Raw genomic sequence first — 20005 nt, 5'->3', positions numbered from 1 at the left:
GGAGGTCGATGCTCATCGTCAAAGGGTATGATGCGCACACTTGTGATCCTAGCTCTTGGGAGGCAGAGACAGTAGGATAACAAATCCAATGCCAGTGTAGACAACACAGCAAGAGTCAGAGAGTTGGCTCAGCACGTAAAAGCACAAGTTTCACAAGCTGCGGACCTGAGTTCAAGCTCTAGAATACACAGTACAAGGAGAACCAACTCCTAAAGGCTGTCCTCTGACTAGTCTTTCATAGTGTATTGTGGAGCACGAGCCTGGGCATCGCACATGCATGCATCACACACGCATGCATCACACATGCACACACGCGCACGCACACACGAAAATAAAAAAGTTTCTCAGCACCCTGCAGAGAAATAAAATGGCCATGAGGTTAAGGCCAGCCTGGGCTACACAGCAAGTTCTAGGCTAGTCAAGACTATGTGGCAAGACACTGCCTCAAAGAACAATGACTAGCTGTCTCAAAGATTAACTTGGCTTGAGGTGACCTTGTGGTCAAGGGGTGAGCCCTTTATCAAGACCTGTGGTCTGAACCAACAAAACGCCAGCCTCACAGTCACTACGGTTGTAAGCTGACTGACACATCACCAAAAGATGAGCTCTGGCTCTCTTCCCCTATGTAGAGTGCCAACAACAAGCCCGGGTCTGCTTCTGGGGCTCCTCCAAGCCTTCCTGCCTTACACTTTCTATAGGTGGTTACCTACATTCGGGCAAGGGCTGTGCTTACCACACACCACAAGTAGGTGGGTGATCAGACTGTGGAACTGTAGTCCAAGTGATGGGAGCACATGGGAATGATGAGGACATGAGAAGCAAGAGCAGTTCCTCATCCTGGAATGGGAGTGAGGCTGTTTGCCAGCTGAAGAGCCAACACTCCAGCACAATGACCAGCAACTGCTAAGGGCTGCTAGTAGTTAACATTCTTCTCATAAACAGATTGGTTTTGTGGACACAGGGTCTCACTGTCTAGCTTTGACTAAGTTCACAGAGTCCTGCCTGCCTCTACATCCCAAGTGTGAGCTACCACAGCCAGCCTCATTTATAGCTGTTCTATGTTAAAATAACAATGACCCAGGCTTAAGGCATGAAAAACTGTATATAATCTTGGGCATAGTCTTATCTCTTTACCCAGCTACTGAGAGAGAACTTCAAACAAAACTGTTTGTCTTAAGATATCCTACCAGTGCTGGCTGAACTTTCACCTTATAACCTTGTCAGATGCCATCAGAAACCACCCCAGTGACAAGGCAGAACTTTATTTATTTATTTATTTATTTGGTTTTTTCAAGACAGGGTTTCTCTGTGGCTTTGGAGCCTGTCCTGGCACTAGCTCTGTAGACCAGGCTGGTCTCGAACTCACAGAGATCCACCTGCCTCTGCCTCCCGAGTGCTGGGATTAAAGGCGTGCGCCACCATCGCCCGGCAAGGCAGAACTTTAAACCTCACTCAATGAGTTGGTTTTTCTTGGGGGGGGGTAGTTTTTCAAGACAAGCTTTCTCTGTGTAATAGCCCTATCTGTCCTGGAACTCCCTTTGTAGACCAGGCTGGCCTCGAATTCACAGAGCTCTGCCTGCCTCTGCTTTCCAAGTGCTGGGATTAAAGGAGTGGTCGCCATCCCTGCCCCGCTGAATGAGTTGCTTTTGAGAAGCCCAACCTCTGGGGTATGTTTTCCTTTTTTGGGGGGGGGGACTCTTTTGCTCCTAATCTTCATGCTTAAGCCTCTATTGAAATATCTTTAACACAATCTCCAACTCCACTTCATAAACTGGCTATCCTGGAATTCTTATCAGCATGAAAGCCTGGTGAAACATGAGTTTAGGTCCCTTAAAACTAGAGAAAATCCTCAGGCTATTGAGGGGTGACAGCTGGGAGCTGTGTCCCCCAAACACTGACATAAAGACACAAATGAAAGGAAAACGTGGGATTGGGGAGCACGGTAGGGAACTTGTAGATGAGAGCACCAGAGCATCCTGCATCCCTGTGGGAACACTGGGAATCTGGAGGAGGAGCAAAGGCTCTGCTCCATCTATCTGGCAAGTCACCCTCTCCAGCAGATCACATGATGAGGGGGCAGCACAAGCCTGGAAGCCAAGCACTCTGGACTGGAGCAACCTTGGAAACACTTGATTCCCTTAGCTAGAGTTTTCTTCACTATGGACAGTGTTGGAACAATGAATATTGCCTTAAAAAGTTGTCTAGAGGATGCCTTTCACAGTGACATCCAGCTGTCCCTTATAGCTGCTGTCACATCTACCTCAGAAGATGGCTCTGAGCCCAGTAGGGGCAAAAGAGCAGTCAGCAGGTCCAGCCGGCAGACAGGGCTGAAAAAGACACACTTCACTGGGGGGTGGGGGGACACTGAGGATCAGGGACCTGTGAAAGGACTTAAGGTTCACCCTAAAGAGGTGATCTACCCTACCAGGCAAAAGCACAGGAAAGACGCTGAGGGTAGACGGCTGGTGTCTCAACATCGGGTCCTCCCTGCCCACTGTCCAAGAGGAAAACAAGCAAACCAGGGCTACCAAAGAGCCTAGAGTAGGGCCAGGCCTGGCCTGGATGTAGGCTACACGTAATGCCCTCCAGCTCCGTGTGCGGGTTTACCAAGACGACCCAGTAAAGCCCACGCCTGGGACAGGAATGATCCAGCACTTGCTGCCTACTCTGACATATCGTGAGCCTCTCGAGGCCTCATAGCAGGCTTCAGGGTGAGAGGGGGCGACATGACTAGGCTCCACCAGAGAGGTCCCTGAGACGCTGGAGGCTGCAGCCCTCCACCCTGCAACAACCATGCAGCTCCCTGTCCCGCCAATCTAGCCTCTTAAACAGCGAGTCTGCTCCTGTCTGCCGAGACCCCCCTCCCCGCACCCGGTTCTGACAGGGGTAATCAAAAACACCTTTCAGTACCGTGTGGGCTGCTTTCAATTGCCAGAGAAGGTTTGGTCTGTCGGACTAGAGTCCCAAGTCAGGCCGTTTAGTTTCCATTTTATGCATTGGAAAGGGGAAACTGAGTTAAGACGAGAAGGTGCGGACCGCCTCGACCTCGACCAACCTGGTCCAGACCGTGTTCCAGGAGCCCGGCGCCCGACAGTGTGTTAGCCCCGCCAGGAGCGCAGCCCGCGAGCCCCAGCCTCCCGCCGCACACTCACCGCCTCCGCAGCCGCCGACTTCCGGGTGCCGCACCCGCGAGCCACAGTCTCCAGCCCAGGGCCTGCCCAGACCGAGGCCAGGACGCTCGCTATTGGGCGCAGCAGCGAAAGGCGGAGCGGCACACCCACAGCTGCGCCCTTGTTGGCTGTGCGTGCCGTCGCTCAGATACTCGGCGCTCCGCCCCCAGAGCTGCGCCAAGATTGGAGCTACGCCAAAGCTGGAGCTGTGCTGGCGTCTGGTCCTTTCATGCTGCCACTGCAACCCCAGCCTGCGAAGTATCTCTGAGAGATTGAGATAGCCCCTTAACCCGACAGGTTCAGGCGCAAGAACCGTCGTCCTTAGGCCGTGTTTGGTCTTAAACCTCTAGATCTGTCCTGGATAGCTCTCCCTTCCCTTTGCCGCCTCCAATTCAGCCAGTCTGTCTCTCTGGCCTCTGACCCTTATCTATTGCAATCTCTGCATTAGAAATCACCAAAGAACTTGGGCTTTTGCTTCACCTTGCCTTCCATAGTCTTTGAGCGGACATGGAGACCCTAAGGATAAGGAGTTGACCACGCTGGAACTATGCTTGGGCAATGAATGGGGCCTTCGGAACAGGACTGAGGCTTTCACTGGGGCTACCTGTACCCGTTAGCATCAGGTTGTGCCAGGGGCCCGAGCATCACTAAGATGGGACATCCAAGTACCTCCCTAAGGTGAATACTAAATCCAATGACGAGGATGACATCTAAAATAAGGACAATGATAATGTACCCAGTTTCTTGATACCCAGTTCTCATTCACTCCACTTTATAGCTGTAAACACAATTTCTCAGAGCAGTTAAGCTATTCATTTGAAGTAAAAGAAAGGGCTGGCAAGATGGCCATGTTGGTATAGATGCTTGCAGTCACACCTGGCTCCCTGAGTTCCATTCCTGGGACCCACATGCTGGAAGGAGAGAATTGAGTCCTCTAAGTTGTTCTCTGATTACCACATTTACATTGTGGTGCATACATACTAAATAAAACGTAATTTAAAAAAATTAAAAATGGCGAGTGACAATAGCTGTATGGAAGATCTAGGTGCCACAGTCCCAAACTGCAATGCTGATGTTTTGTATGTAGAAAACTGGGATCCAGAGAGGCAAAGGCAAGGCTGTAGCCAGACCCAGCCACCACCGGTGCTGCTCTGCCCATTTCTCTCACTACCTCACCAGGATTCCTCCCGGGAGCCAATGGAAACCGTCTGCAAAAAACTTAACAGGACTCCACGCAGCATGACTCTTGGCCAGCAGGTGGCAGACCTAGCTAGGCACTTCCATTCTCCCTCCAGTTTAGCACAGTCGTGCTGTGCTCCCTCCAGCAATCTCCCATTGAGCAACCAGACCACTTGGTCTTCGGCACTAAGGTAGTAGTGATGGGCAAGCAGGACACAGGCTTGGGGATAAATGAGTATGGCTGGGTTATGGACCAGCAAATACACAATAGCTTGTCTCCAAAGCACCAAGCCATGCACCTCGGAGTGGGACATGGGTTAGACATAGTTAGCTTTCCTGTTACTAAACAGGGATGCAAGAATACATTGGACAGTGGTTCAAATCCTGTCACAGGCAGCAGGTGACCTGATTTGAACCCTTACTCCTTTTTGTTAGTTAAACACTCTGACATTCTCTCCCATTTGAATCTGGCGCATGGCCGTCCCACCTCCAATTGCACATCCCTCACCACCTTTTGTAGACATCTTTTCAGGCCATAAGTGAGGACCAGTTAGGAAGCTTTCCTGACGCACGCCTTCTTGGTGACTTCCCCCAGCACTGTCCCTACAAAGCTGGCCAGCAGCTAGCTAGATGGGAGCGGGAACACTGAACTATTGGAACCTGTGGTCTTCTGCTCCATGTTTGACCCCTCCCTGGTAGGCAGACTTTAGGACAGCACCCCTGAGACCTACCTGAGCCGTCTCTACCCACCATGGTCTTGGTTATGCAGCGGGTAGCCAGACTCTAAAGCAGACAGGTCTCTGGAAGGGGGCATTCCTAGCTTGAGTCAATTAGGGAGGAATGTTTTCCTTTTGCCTTCTTTCAGCAGAGAAGAGGCATGTCAGCCTCTTTTGTACCGTCACCAGGTATGTAGAAATAGTGATAAAGAACTATGGGACTTTCAGAAGAAGGCTCCAGGATGCCTAGGGGCCATGCCTTTGGAGAACGTAGAGGACAGTTAGATTTACTAAATCCACTTCCCATGGAGAAAAGGGACTCCCCCACCACATAGCAACGTAGCCAGAATGTTGTTCTACATAGCAAGAGCTGCCTTCTAGGAGGACTCTGTTTTCTTGAGAGGGCTCAATCTGTCTTCCCAGAGCTCAAAAATATCTCAATGTCAGGATGCCAAATGCTTTTCATTTCAAGTGCCAATAACCAACAGAGTAGAAGCAACTGCCTTGACTTTGAAGAGCTCCTAGTATCAGTTTTTATTGCTGGAGAACAGGTGGACCCAGAAGTGAGATCTTGCTCCAGGCACTTTTCTTTCTTTGTTCTTGCCAAGCAACAATGGTTCTTGTTCAACCATTATTGGGTGAGCATGCTGGACTCAGCATATGTGGGTGAAATATGACTGTCTGGTACCCCCCCCCCCCGCTTCCATTAGCACTATCTGTAGGGGCCTTGGAAACGCAGATAGCCCTGGAGTCACTTATTTCCAGGTGCATCCAGGGCCTGAAAGGCTTATAAGCAAGCACAGGCCAGATTCATCTCTGCATTCCCGTCTCCTGTTTACAACATCCCTGGTAGTTCCCCTCCACTGCCTGGTGTCACTGCAGATGTGGTTGGTGTTCTCTACCTGGCAGGGCAATGTGTGCTAATCTTTTCAGGCAGTGGATGATGAAGCTCCTTAATGTTTCTCCAGACTCAAAGCAGGGCAGAGGAAATGCCGACACCAGGGTGGGGTGGGGGAGAGATAAACAATAATTCCCCTTCCCAGGCTGAGAACTCTAGTAATGCCCCAGGAAAGCGCAGCCTCATGCGGTGTGGGGAGTACCCAAGAGCGATGTAAATATAGGCTTGACAGAAGAAACAAACCCTAGTTTTACCAGTCTATTTTTGCCCTCGAAACACTGCAGCCATCCCCACCCCTTGCCAGCCTTGCTAACCTTGTCTGTCCTCGCTGGGGCAATGAGAGAGCCCCATGCCCCATGGACCACTGGGTTCACGTCCTGGTCTCCTAAAACAAGCAAGAACCTCCCCAGACCTCAGTTTTCCATCTGTAGAATAGGGGCAGCAGGCCAACCCTCCTTGTAGGAGAAATACCATTCTATGCCAATAAAAAGGATCGACACTCCACCTGGTGTCCGGCAAACAGCAGGCGCTAAAGGATACCTGTGAACTGGGGGTGGTGATGGAGACAACGCTGCTGTAGTCCAGTAGTGACCGCCGGCCCTGGGAGCTGCAGCTCAGGGCCTACTATCCGGGAAAGTCCTCAGAAGGCGGCCGAGAGGGGGCAGCTCCGAGCCTTCTGTCTCCGTTGCAACCGCAGCATTGGGGCAGGTGTCAGGGCCTCCTCGGCCTGCTCCGCTAGGGGGCCGATCATCCGCTAAGACTGACAATACCCGGAGCCCAACGGCAAGCTGCAATCTCTGCACATCCATCCAATCGGTGCGGGTTGCGGGGCGCGTCTCTCTGCCAATGGGAAAATTCGCGGTTGGATGGGGCGGGGCCGGGGCCTCGTCGCCGGCTAGGTCCGCTCTGCACACGGGTCGTGGGAGGGGTGGGAGGGCTAGACCGCCGGCTGCTCGGGGGTAGGGGAGGGGGGAGGGTTCTCCCCAGCACCCGCACGAGTTGTGGCCCCGGGAGCCGCGTTCGGTGCAGAGCGCTGGAGAGGCCGCTCCTCGCGCGCCGGGGGACCGGGAGCGCCTGTCTTGGGGGGCGGAGGCCGCGCTGCGGAGCCGCCCACGCCGCGCACCAGGTGAGCTCGGCCGGGTGGGCGGGGTCCGGCTGTGGGCCTGGGGCCTGGGGCTGGACAGTCGATTCTGGGCCTGGGCTAGGGTGTGTGCTGGGGGAGCGGGCTGGGTATAGAGTCTAGCTTGCGACGTGGACTCGGCTAGGGACAGGGTCCTGGGCTCGGACTCAAGGTCTGGGTGGGGTTCGGAAGCCGGTTCTTCTGCCCAACAGCGCTTCGCCCACACCGGGGCTCCAGAGAGCTGGGGTCGCTGGGGGCGGGTCCCTTTGTGCGTGACCCCAGGGCCCTGTCCGACTTGACCAAGGCGCCAGCTTCATGCTACCGGGCTGAACACGACCCAGCTCCCGCAGCCTTGCCCTCCGCGAGCCACCGCAGCACCTGGAAGCTGGCACTCGGCAGCTATGGAAACTTTACTACGGGGACTCAGGGGAGGCGAGGTCGGGGAACTTCCATGGGCGGCACAGCCGTTGGTGAGCACAGGGGCTCGGTGATGCCAATGGGGTGTCCCCGCACCGCGCTGCTCCTAAGGCCTCACAAATGAGAGAAGAGACTCTGCTGGGAATCCCTTGTCTGGTGTCTCTGCTCGGATCTTTTCCCTAGATGCTCCACATTCCTCAGTGGGACGCCAACCCCAGACAGTCAGCAAGCCTGGAGTTGCTCTGGGTAGGAGGCCTCGGTACTCTGGCTTTCCCCCTTTAATTTTTAAGTAATCAGATGTTGCATACATGCAACATTTAACTGTTTGTTTTGGTGTCGGATAGCAAAGTGTCTAGGGTACTAGGGGACTCTTGCTTCTTCCCTGTAGATTCAGACATTTAGATATGATGGAAAAGAAAAAAATGCTCCCATTTGTGTTAACTTCTAGGCTCTCTCTCTTTTAATCCATATATCTTTACTTGCAAGTATTCATTGCAAAGAGTCATTGGTCTGAATTGAGGCCTCTAGTTTCTGCTTACACTATCTGCTGGGTCCTCACTGGAACTCCCTTTGGTTATCCTGATGTTAGGCTAGACGTTTATAAAGCCAGGGATAGAACTATGGGCAAGTTGTCATTGGTAACAACTCTCGCTCAATACGGCCAGTTATGCACCAAGAGCATCCAACTCCACAGTGATCCCCAGGCCCTGCACCCCTCCTCTGGTCCAGGATCCAGGCTGTATCTGGTCCATCGGGAACAAGTGCTGCCTGCTGTGGGGAGGATCTCAGGATCTGTGAGCCTGGATGGTGATAGGTACTGGGACTGCTCTAGTTCATCCCTGTGTTCTGAGGCTATGCCTGCTTCAGAAGCGGGTGGTCCAGACAGATACTAACTATCTGGAAAGGCCAGAAGCTGCAACTTTGTGTCATCTGAGGTAGGACCTGTTTCTTCTGCTGTCTACACCTATCCTTCATTTGGGATCCATTAGTGCTCATTGCATAGTGGGCACAAAATATTTGGCTCTGGCTGGGCAATGGTGGCGCACGCCTTTAATCCCAGCACTCGGGAGGCAGAGGCAGGCGGATCTCTGTGAGTTCGAGGCCAGCCTGGTCTACAGAGCTAGTTCCAGGACAGGCTCCAAAGCCACAGAGAAACCCTGTCTCGAAAAACAAAAACAAAAAAAACAAACAAAAAAAATATTTGGCTCTGATGACAGGTACTTCTGAGCACAGCCAAGCCAGTGTGCTGGTCCTCCTAACTATGCCATCCTCATGACTTCTGTACAGATGCTGGTGACCAAGGCTCTCTTGCATGAATTGGGCCCAGCCCTTAGTCTGGCTATGTCCCAGCTGCTATATCCCTCCTACCCCCAATCTGTGCTCTTTGGCTCCCTACATTAATTCTCTCTCACAACCCTCCTCCAGGTGGCCTCTTCCTTGCCCTAGGCAGCCTTTGCATTTCTTAGCCTCTGTAGGAGTAGGGCTGTGCTGTGTCCTTGTTTGTGCAGCACAGGATTCAGACTCACTTCCTTTCACCTCCAGACTAGCCTGGAGCTCTTCCCCAGACGCCTAGCTGGAAAGCCAGAGCTCTGCTTCTTCTGGGTTGATTGTCAGAGATCCTAGGACAAGGCTCCGTGGCATCCTGGAGTGCTTCTCACGCTCTGAGGACCACTCAGGGGCCACACGGTGGGATGGTGAGACGTAGGCCCACAAGGACACTGGTAGATGGAAATGGTTTTGCAGCAGAGTCTAGCCCTCAGCTGGGCATCAGCATCCCTGACTGCGGTTGGTGCATTCTTACGATGGGTCTGGAGGGGCAGCTTTGCTGTGGTAGGTACCAGTCTTGGAGCAGCACGAACTGTCCCTGAAGGTGGCTGAAGGGCTCCCTGTATCTGCGCCCACATTGACTGCAGGAAGGACATGTTCTCTTGCGTTTTCATTCCCACCTTTGCTTGCAGAGCCCTAAGAGAGCCATGCAAGGCTGCATCCTGCCGAGGCAATACCACAATCAAGCTCTTAGGCAGGCCATCCTGACCCATGATGAGTACATGTGCCCTCAGTCACCTGCTCCTTATGCTCAGTCTGGCCTGCCCTTTGGTGGACTCAGCTTGTACCTGTGGGGACTTCTCCACATAGTCAGCCTTTGCTGGTCTATAGCTTGCTGGTCTGGCTTTTAAGCTTGAGCCGGGCTTGTGCCCCAGCCTAAAGCCCTGTGTTTGGGTCAGTGGCACTGTAACACAGCTGCAGCTCTTCCCCCAAGTCTCAGCAAGTCTGTGGAGTACAGGCGGGTGTCAGCAGGGTGTCTAGAGATTTAGATGGTTTGGTGGGAAGCCCAGTGTTTGTGCCTGGGAGGCAGGTTATAACAGGGCTAGGCTCAGACTATCCTCATTGAAGAAATGGAGCACGACAAAGTGCTCAGTAGTGCTCCTTGGCCAGATGGGTTACCCAGGAGCCTGTAGACGAGCTCAGCAGGATGTTCAAAGGCTTTCAAGATGGGTATCCAATCATGAGTCCCATCATTAGGTTTGCCTTTGTTTCACTGCCCTGTCCAATCTCTGCACTTCCTGTCTGCCTCCTGATACAGGGCTCCCAGCAAGCTGACTGGATGAGTCCCTCCATCCTGACCTACCCTCCTGTACCATACCCCTGTAATGAGAGTACCCCTAGAAAGAGACCCGTTCCTCTGTTGACCACTGTCACCCTGCCTCCTGTAGCCTCTCTGCGTCTCCACCTTTTGCCTAACATCTCTCCTAGAGTCCCATATGGCATTGTAGCCATACCATCTCCCGCTGGGGAGGGGTATGAGAAGCCCTGGGAATATGAACACGTGAGTTCAGATCCTACCTGACCTGGACCTGGTTTTCACATTTGCAAGATAGGGAATTATATCTACCCAGGACAGTCAGTGGAGTTAGACGTTGGCTTGCCATTCATGTGGCCAAGGCTGTTGTGGTGTGGCAAGTGCTGGGGTGAGACTTTCGAAGATCAGGGCTGATAACAAAGTCATGTGGTTCTCTGTAAGACAAAATCCAGGTTAACATTTAAGTTAAAAGCAAAGTTGTCCCAGAAATGTCATGCGTAGAACAGGGGCTCATTTTCCAGCCACAGGCTTTGCTCTGCTTGGGGAAGGGTTCATGGACAACTCTACCAGTTCCTCCAGTATCAGAAGGTCCTCCTGCCTCAGCATGTGCTGGCTCCCTCTTGCCTTTGGTGTTGTGTACTGACCCTCATCCATGCATCATGATCCCACTCTAATGTTTAACCAGCTCTCTACTGAATGGCCTGGCTGCCTCTCATGCCGCAGCCTGGCCTGCGTATGGCCACCAGAGGGCCTCAGGGACTGCTAGGGTAGCAAGCCAGGCTTCTGGTCCTCCCTGCTACCCAACTCTAGGTTGGATGGAATTCTTCCCTAGATAGGCTGGGGGAAGATAGGCTGTTGTGAGACAGAGAGACTTCTGGGACCAAGTGAATGGAGTCCATTGAGGAAGATTGGGCAGAGGCATAGAACAATATGGAAACAGACCAGAGAGGGAAGAACTCCCATTACTTACATTGTAGTACCCCAGAGATACCTCCTCTTGCTCAACCCTCCCTCACTGTCTATGCATAGACAGGTTTGCATTTTTGTGACATAAACACTCCGGCAGTGTCCCTAAGCTTAGATATACCAGGAGGGAATGTGTCCCTAGGCTGCCAGTGTCCTAAGAACTGGGAAGCTGCCTAAAGGAGAAGGGTTGGGGCTGGTTTTGAGGAGCCTTGGGAGAGGCAAATGCCATCCCACAGGGTAGGTATGGCTGAAGGGGTTGGGGGGCACGACCCTACATGGAATAGCAAGACCCTAGTGAGAGAGTTCTCCTTGAGCCGGGCGGTGTTTAATCCCAGGCAGATCTCTGTGAGTTCGAGGCCAGCCTGGTCTACAAGAGCTAGTTCCAGGACAGGCTCCAAAACCCTGTCTCAAAAAACCAAACCAAACAAAACCAAACAAAACAAGACAGAGAGACACAGAGTTCTCCTTGAGCTGTTTATCCGACTATACCAGATTCAGCCTTCTGGGAGGAGAAAGAGAGTGCTCTCTGTCCACTCTGTGACCTCAGCCTCATCCGGAGGGAAGTGGACCTAATGTAAGCTGCAGTCCCAGTTGTGTGTTGAGACAGGAAAGTGCATACAGTGTGTGGTTGAGTCAGGAGCTCCATGGGGCTCCCTTAGAATCAGGGATGCCAGTGTCCTGCTTGGGGAAGAGTCTAGGCCAATGTGTCTGCATCCAGAAGGAACTGACTCCAGGGTGGCTTCACATAGTATCCTCTGGTCTCTCTGCAGGGACAGAGTCCATAGGATGGGTGTTAAGACATGCTGAGATCCTCTGAAATAGGTAAGTGGCCTGTGTCGCTCAGGATAGCAGAGTGTCCTGGTGGAGTTGGTGGGTGTGGTTAGTTGGGGAATCATCTGGGTACAGGCAGTGCGTACTCTTGTCTGCTTAGCTTCATCCTGGGTAGACACAGTCTGAAGTCTGGACAGGATAAGATATGGGGGGCTGCCATGCCAGCTAGGATTTCCCTGTGGTTCAAGTGTACATAGCAGCCACCAGATTGATGTCTGTCCTGAGGATGAGCCCACAGTGGGACTGACCTACCAGGTTACTGGGCATTGTCAGTAAGGACATTAGCTGGGTCTGATCTCTATCCATCTGGGGTTGGATACCAGCCATGGTGGTATCTGGTGTCACACACCCTGCTTGGCCTACAGCTCAGCTCAGGGGTGCTTTTGAGTTCCCAGGGGACAATGAAGCCACCAACTGGCCACTGCTGATAAGCCCCAAGGCCTAGCACTGTGGACTTCATCTGCAAGATGGCTGAATCGTGCCATTTTGTGTGCCTATTGTTCTCTCAGAGCCCCACCACGCTTGTTCCACTGTGGGGTAACAAGGCTGGTATCAGAACAAATGGCACTCTGCTCTGTGCATAGCCCCGCGGTGTAGACCTGCGGTGTAGCTGGGGTGCTCATCTGTTTTGGGTTCATCTGTGAATTATAGCTGCCAGCTTCCGTAGCACACAGTGGCACAGATGTGTGATGCCCAGGAAGTGTGGCAGGTTGGGTAGGATGGTTGTTCTGTGTCCTCTGGTACTCTATGAATAGAAGAGATGCTCTGATGGTGTTTGACACCCTACAGGGTTGCTTTGGGGCAGAGTAGGTGATGCAAGGAGCGCTCCCTGTCCAATCTTGTTCATCCTGGACAGCTGTCCAGTTCACGACGAGCTGTCCTTTTCCTTCACAGAATTCTGCTCAGCCAACACCAGTGCCCAGAGCAGAAACCTGGCCCTCTGTAGTGGTGTGCTGAGGAGAAGGTGGCAACCACAGAGCCAGGAGCACCAGGCCTTTGGGTGCCTGAGGGTCCTCTATGAAGGGATATCAGGCACAAGGGGTGACCAAAGACCTCAGGTGTGGGAAGCTGTTGGCTAGACTGGGCATGTCTGTTGATGTGTGGGAGGACCACTGTCTGGCCGAACATGTCAGCGTACAGTCCACTGAGTTACACAGCGGCTTTTGAGATAAAGAGGCTCAGGCTGTGTCCAGGCCTTGAACCATGGCACTTCCTGCAGAAGAGGTGACAGTATCTGGGGACAAGTGGAAAGAAGGACTACACTGCACCCCTCTTACTGTTTTCCCTGCCTCGATTCTGGAGACTCAAGTCCAGGATCCTGTATGGGCTAGGCTGTCTGGGTTGCCGCACATTCGGGAGGCCAGATAGCTGGTGCTCAAGTGACGGCTCTGGACTGCTCGACACCCACAGCCACTCTTTGCTGTGGTGCTCTGCTTTCTTCTCTGCTTCTGCCTCCTCCCTGTCTTTCTTTGCCCCTCTTCCTGCTTCATGCTCTCCTTTCTCTGTCTGTGTTCTGCAGTTTTGATTGGTTATTCATGCCTGCTCTGGGTTTGGCCAGGATGGTTGGCATCATTCATGCTATCTCTGCTTTGGTCTGGGCCCATTTCATAGATTGGCAAGCAATACCCTGGCCCTGGCTTATGGCTCCCTGTCTTGTTAAAGTGTGTCTCTGCATATAGCCAGGAGGGACATAGGGAGGGGACCTTGGAGCGAAGGTAAAATGGGGCTATGTGTTTCCCATGCTCACCTTCAGCCACCTCGTGCCTACTTACTGAGTACCATGCCAGGCATGGGCATTGCACTAGAGGAGTTCTAGCTGGCTGAGGAGATGAACAAGAACAATTACAAACATGGGGTTGTGAGATGGAAGTAGTTGGGTTCCCCCAGGAGGGAGAGCCTGAAGGCACTGTGAGGGAGTGACACCCTCACTGCAAGGCCTGGGTAATAACGTATCTTTTACACAATTACACAAGCTTCTGCCCCTTCTCAGAAATCTGTACCAGCCTGGTCGGTCCCACACTGGATTCTCTTCAGGGGTTGATGGCTTTTCCAGCCTTTAGTTTGAGTCTTTAAATATTAATGATTTTGTCTCTGCCTCCTACACATTTTTTTCTCAACTTTTACATTTTTGTTTGTGGCAGCTTTTGATGTTCAAAATTTTTCATATTTACAGCAAAGCATTGAATGTTTTCTGTTGTCCTCTCCAGCAGGTAACTAGCTAGATAGCGTCTCTTTCTCCTACTAGATGCTGCTGCTGCTTTTACACTCAACATTTAATCTGCCTCAAATTTATTTTGACATAAATGCAAAGTTTAGGTTTAACTTTGTTTTTCCCGCTGCATCCGAACTGTTTCTTTCCTAGTGTCTCCTGTCAGGGAAAGGGAAATGTTGCACTCGTCTGGCTGAGGAGACATGATCAGGAAGGCCTTTTCCCAGGATGAGGCTCCTTCCTGGACACGAGAGGTGCTGACCCCTGTTACTGTCCCCAGTTTATGAAACTCAGCTGCTTCTTTTGTAGTAGTGGGAGACTGTTCACCCTAAATAGGTGTGTTGTGTGTGGAAAGATATTGCTGTGTCTTCAGGTTCTCAGATTTGCTGTCATTAGTGATGCATTCAGTCCCTAGCCAGTGCTCATTGCTCTCACTGAAAGACCAAGTATTGGGGGCTGGGAAGATGGCTCAACAGGTAAGAGTGCTTGCTACTCAAGTGTGAAGACCTGAGTTCAAATTCTCGGCATGGTTATAAAAAGCCAGGCATAGTCACATGTTTGACCCTGTAACCCCAGTCCTGTGGAGGACAGACAGAGACAAGAGCATCCCTGGGTGTTGCTAATTATCAGCCTGGCTCCAGGTAGTGAGAGACCTATCTCAAAAGATAAGGTAAAGAGCAATAGAGCGCCCGGGCCTGTGTTCACGGATAGATGCACAGAGGTGTACATGTGTGTGCACACACATGTATTGTTTTCGTTTTTTGAAACAAGGTCTCACTATCTAGCCTTAGCTGGCCTAGAACTTGCTATGTAGACCAGACTGTCCTCAAATTCAGAGATCCACTTGTCTCTGCCTCCTGAGTGCTAGGATTAAAGATGTTCACTGGCTTGCTTGTATATTTTTATATATACCGACTGATCCTCTGTATGCTCCCTTCCCTGGGATGTCTGTGGGAATGCTGGAGCCAGTGCCACTTGAGCAAGCTGTGAGACTTGTGGCACTCTGGAGACTGTTGCCTGAACACAAGACCTGGTGCCTGTTGTGGTGAGGCCTATTCCTCCTTGGTTCTCCTTACAGATGCCTGGCCCTAAAGCGACATACAATGGTGTTAACTGGTGACAGTGCCAGAGCTTTCGGGTCTGAACAACCCTGCAGTTAGGTGTAAGGCATCCTGGGGTCAGCTGTGTGGATCTTCAGGTGGAGTCCCTTGCCCAGACGGCTTTGCTGTGCTGTGGATGATCCCTGTCCTCATCCTCAGGGGTGATGGGCTCCGGAACCCTGGTAATCCCAGGTTGAAGGAACTTCTAGGCTGGGTACTCACATCGTTCCAGTTTGAGCCTCAGCCCTAGGGCCGAGTGTGCTCAGTTGGTCTGACTGCCTCACAAAAATTGTCCACATGACTGGAGAACCCAGCACATGCTGGCTGTCTGCCTTTGCCAGCTGTGATGACTAGTCCTGGTTGTCAGTTTGACTACATCTGGAATTAACTAAAGCCTCAAAAATGGTTGGGCACACCTATGAGGGATTTTTGCTTAATTTGATCATTTGAAGTGGGAAGATCTACTTTTTTTTTAAATTGGTTTCAGTGGATCTTATTTTTTAAAATTCATCCATTTATTTTACATCCTGACTGCAGCCTCCCCTACTCTCCCCTCCCAGTTCCTCTCTTCCTCCCCCCCCCCCGCATCCCCTCTTCTCTCATCCCTATCCAGGAAGGGGCATGTCTCCCATGAGTATCAGCAAAACATGGCATATCAAGTTGCAGTAAGACTAAACCCCTCCCCGTGTATCAAGACTGGACAAGGTGACCCAGTGAGAGGTGTAGGGTCCCAAAAGCCAGTAGAAGAGTTGGAGACAGCCCCTCTTCCTGCTCTTAGGAGTCCTACAAGAGGACAAAGCTACATAACTGTAACATATGATGAATGCCTAGGTCAGTCTCATGCAAGCTCCTTGGTTATAGGTTCAGTCTCTGCGAGCCCCCATGAGCCAAGGTAGGTTATTGTGTGAACCTTCCTGTGGTGTCCTTGACCCCTCTGACTCCTACAGTCTGTAGTAATAAGAACGGCGGGGCTGCGTCCCCAGCACCCCGGCTGCCTGCTAGCTTATGCCCTGAAATAATTACACAGACCCTGTATTCTTTTAAACACTGCTTGGCCCATTATATCTAGCCTCTTCTTGGCTAACTCTCGCACCTGGACTAGTCCATTTCTAATAATGTGTGTAGCATCCCAAGGTGCGCTTACCGGGAAGATTCTAGCCTACATCCATCCTGGGTCGGAGCTTCATCGCGTGTGCTTCAGAGAGCCCGGAGAGGGGAGTATGATATCTCTCAGCTCACTTCCTCTTCCTCCCAGCATTCTGTTCTGATTACTCCACCCACTTATGTTCTAACCTATCAGGGCAAGCAGTTTCTTTATTTAATTAACCAATGACCTTCCTCCATCAACAGTCCATTCTCCTCCTCCTCCTCCTCCTCCTCCTTCTCTTCTTCCTCTGAATTCCCGAACTCCATCCAACGCTTGGCTATGGGCCTCTGCATCTGTCTCCATCAGTTTCTGGATGATGCCTCTGATGACAGTTGGGCCAGGCACCAATCTGGTCATGGGAGATGACCTGCCTATCCACTACAGTTCAGGCTGTCTATCCACTATTGCTAGAAGTCTAAAAGCTGGGGTCTCCCTATAGATTCTTGGGAAATTTCTTGTGCCAGACTTCTACCCGACCCCAAAATGCCCCTGCAGCAGTACCCCTCAACGCTCTCCCCTCAGTGACCCCCCAACTTGATGATTCATGTCCCCATCCCCACCTGCCCTCCATCCACTCATGAAACCTGGGAAGATCTGCTTCTAATCTGGACCTGTGAGGTGGGAAGACCTACTTCTAACCTGGGCCCTGCCTTCTGCTGTGTGTATGGCCTGTGTGACATGGAAGAGGGACATGCTCTATTTTTGCCAACTTCCTCCCATCTTTGCTGTTAAATCCATTCCTTCACTGGCATTAGAACCCACTTCTATGGGATTCCAGCGTATCCTGAAGACCAGTTGAGACACCCAGCCTCATGGACTGAACACTTAATGAATTCTCGGACCTTCTCTTCATAGTCAGCCATTGTGGGATTAGCTGGATCCCAGCCTGTAAGCCATTCTAATAAACCATACATACATATGTACATATATACATACATACATACATAGGAGGGAGTGGAGGAGGGAGGAAATTGACTCATTCTCTAAGTTCTGTTACTCCAGAGAACTCTGACACACACCAGATAGGATGGCTAACTTTCAGCAGCTCTCAACCTGTGGGTCTTAGCCCCTTTGAGGCTCACATATCAGATATCCTGCATGCCAGATATTTACATTATGATTCATAACAGTAACAAAATTACAGTTATGAAGTAGCAATGAAATAATCTTATGTTTGGGATCATCACAGTATGAGGAACTGAAAGGGTCACAGCATTAGAAAGCATTAGAGAGCCACTGGTTTATTGACTTAACACAACCTAGGATCACCTGGGAAGAGATTGTTAATGAGGCGTTGTCTACATTTGGTGGGCCTCTGGATGTTTTCACGTGGGAAGACCCAATTCACTGAGGTGGCACCATTCTGGCAACAGGATGTCCAGACTGTATGAGTAGAGAGATCAAGCTGATGAAGCCAGCAAGGGATCATGCATTCATTTCTTTCTCTCCCCCCGTCTCCCCCTCCCTCTCCCCTCCCTCTCTCTCCCTCTCCTGTGATGTGCTATGACTGGCTCATCAAGTCCTGCTGCTTTGACCTCCCTGCAGTGGACTGTACCCTGGAATTGTGAGCTCATGTAAACCCTTTCTTCCCCACATTACCCATTTCGTGTATGTGTAAAACTGGGTTTCACTGTGTTGGTTGGCTTGTATGTAGACCAGGGCGGGGCCTCAAACTCGCACATCTGCCTGCCTCTGCCTCCCAGATGCTGAGATTAAAGGTGTGTGCCACCACGCCAGACCTACATGGCTTTGCTTAGGGCATTTTATCACAGCAGCAGACATAAACCAGGAAACATCACCATCCCCTGCTCAGAGTGACTTATGGGGACATGGCAGATGCTGCCCTTCAGTCTGTCAAGGTGGCAGTGCCTAGGCTCTAGACAGAGGCTCTGGCTGTGCTTGGGCAGGGGTCTCTGCTGAGTAGCTTCACCAGCTGCCTTGGGATAGCAGATGGGGTACCTCTCCTACCCTCTGTGTATCTAGGCCCGGTCTCGATGTCATCTGCCTCAGCGTATTTCCTGGCCCTCACCCTTTGTGTGTTCACTCCAGCCACAGTCCTGCCCACTGGCACCGTCTCTGGATATCTGCCCGTGAAGCCTCCTCCACACAGCTGGGTGAGCGGACCTGGGTGTCCCTGTTCCAGCCTGACCCTCAGCTTGGGAATCTAGGAGTTACATCTCAGCCCCCCTGCCCCAATAGGGTGTCTCCCAGGAGTCCAAGTCCTACGTTTCTCTAGCCAACACTGTTCTAGAGAAGGCTACTGTGTCAGGTCACAGAGGGTGAAGGATATGGGCAGAGTTGGGGTGTTCTGTGGTACCTCTGCATGTTTGTGAGTGGCCTGCTGAGTTTCTTGTCTAATATGCCAAGTTCAGCTTTTAAAAAATCCTTTCTTCAGGGGCTGGAGAGATGGCTCAGCGGTTAAGAGCACTGACTGCTCTTCCAGAGGACCTGGGTTCGATTCCCAGCACCCACATGGCAGCTCACAACTGTCTGAAAATGCAGTTCCATGAGATCTGACACCTTCACACCAATGAACATAATAAAGTTAAATTAAAAAAAAGTTAAAAAAAAATCTTTTCTTCACTGAAGTTCTTCTTAGGTGGCACAAAATGCTCCTGGGCTTCCTTGCTAAGCTATGCCAGATAATGGAGGTGGCCTTTGCTGTGTGCCCCAGAGGGAGGTGCTGGGCACCTCCAGAGCCCATTCTAGATGACCAGGTTGTAGGCTGCCAAGTGGAGAGGGGTTCTGAATATACAGACGGGGAAAATTAAACCTCTGCCATGAGGAATCTGGGATGGCTCACGTAACTTGACCTCAGAAGTCCAATTCTGGTCTCTCAGAGCCCCCTCCCCCGTGGTGTTATTTCCCAAGAACCATCCATGTTCTCGGAAATGTTTCCATTATTACCTGCAGTTTCTGTGGGCTGCTGTCAGGCTGGGAAGCCGCTGCACTGGGCCTGGCTCACCACGCTTTAGCAAATACTTGCCTCTCATCCCCTACCCCACCATAAGATTCCCATGACGTTCATAATAAATCTCCCCTCCACCCACCAGACCATTACATCAGCTTCCCTGATTTACACCCTTTTCAGCTCTGCAGCCTATGAGACAGCCGGTCCTCCTAAATACATTAAATGTACTGGTCTCTGATCCTACTGCAGTCCCAAGGCAGTCTGCCCCATCCCCAGTCCCTGGGCACACCCAGGCTAGGGAGCTGTGCTGCTGTGCTGCCTGCTGCCTGGGCACTGTTCTCCAGCTGTGTAACCTCACTTCCTCATTTGGAAGGCATCCCTGAGCTCTGGCTATGGGCTGCAGCTCCGCTCTGCTTTTGAACCCAGTGCATTCCTGTCTCCCCTGGTTTAACCATTCTTTCTAGATGAGGTGGCAAGGAAAGGGAATGTTTAGGGTTCGAAGTCTTCCTGACCCGAGCAGAGGTGGTGGAGGCACACAGGGAGCTTCACATAGCTGCGTAGATGCAATGTTTGGTCTTTCTTCAGTTCTGTCCTCTCTGAGCCAGCCACACTTGTTAGAGATGTCTTAGTTCTGGAATGTGAAAGACAGCCAGCTATAGGTGTGTGCTTTTTGTTGGTGGTGTTTTGGACAGGATCTTTCTACATAACCCTGGCTGGCCTGAAATTTGCTACATAGACCAGGCTGTTCTCCCCCCCCCCC

The 20005-nt window shown here is 51.6% G+C and overlaps 2 protein-coding genes across 9 annotated transcripts in view; one reads left to right on the top strand and one right to left on the bottom strand.

Annotated features, from left to right (window-relative positions):
- Positions 1–6720, bottom strand: part of Tango2 (transport and golgi organization 2 homolog) — a 45494-nt gene extending 38774 nt beyond the window's left edge. For 2 of the 6 annotated variants that reach the window (XM_013354766.2, XM_026777456.1), the window contains exon 1: positions 6504–6720. The gene's annotated coding sequence lies outside the window, so the exon portion shown is untranslated. Of the gene's footprint in view, positions 1–2910; positions 3029–3055; positions 3109–3152; positions 3338–6503 lie in introns of those variants that run through there. The other 4 variants (XM_013354767.2, XM_026777457.1, XM_026777454.1 and 1 more) reach the window with 4 other exon arrangements.
- A 154-nt stretch (positions 6721–6874) lies between these two features.
- Arvcf (ARVCF, delta catenin family member) overlaps positions 6875–20005 on the top strand; it is a 55310-nt gene continuing 42179 nt past the window's right edge. For all 3 annotated transcript variants that reach the window (XM_013354758.2, XM_005369950.3, XM_026777471.1), the window contains exons 1-2: positions 6875–7089; positions 11818–11869. The gene's annotated coding sequence lies outside the window, so the exon portion shown is untranslated. The remainder of the gene's footprint in view (positions 7090–11817; positions 11870–20005) is intronic.

Source organism: Microtus ochrogaster, unplaced genomic scaffold, assembly GCF_000317375.1.
Source record: "Microtus ochrogaster isolate Prairie Vole_2 unplaced genomic scaffold, MicOch1.0 UNK68, whole genome shotgun sequence".
NCBI lineage: Eukaryota > Metazoa > Chordata > Mammalia > Rodentia > Cricetidae > Microtus > Microtus ochrogaster.
Note: the sequence above shows the minus strand (reverse complement) of the source record. Positions and strands in the feature narration are given on the sequence as shown.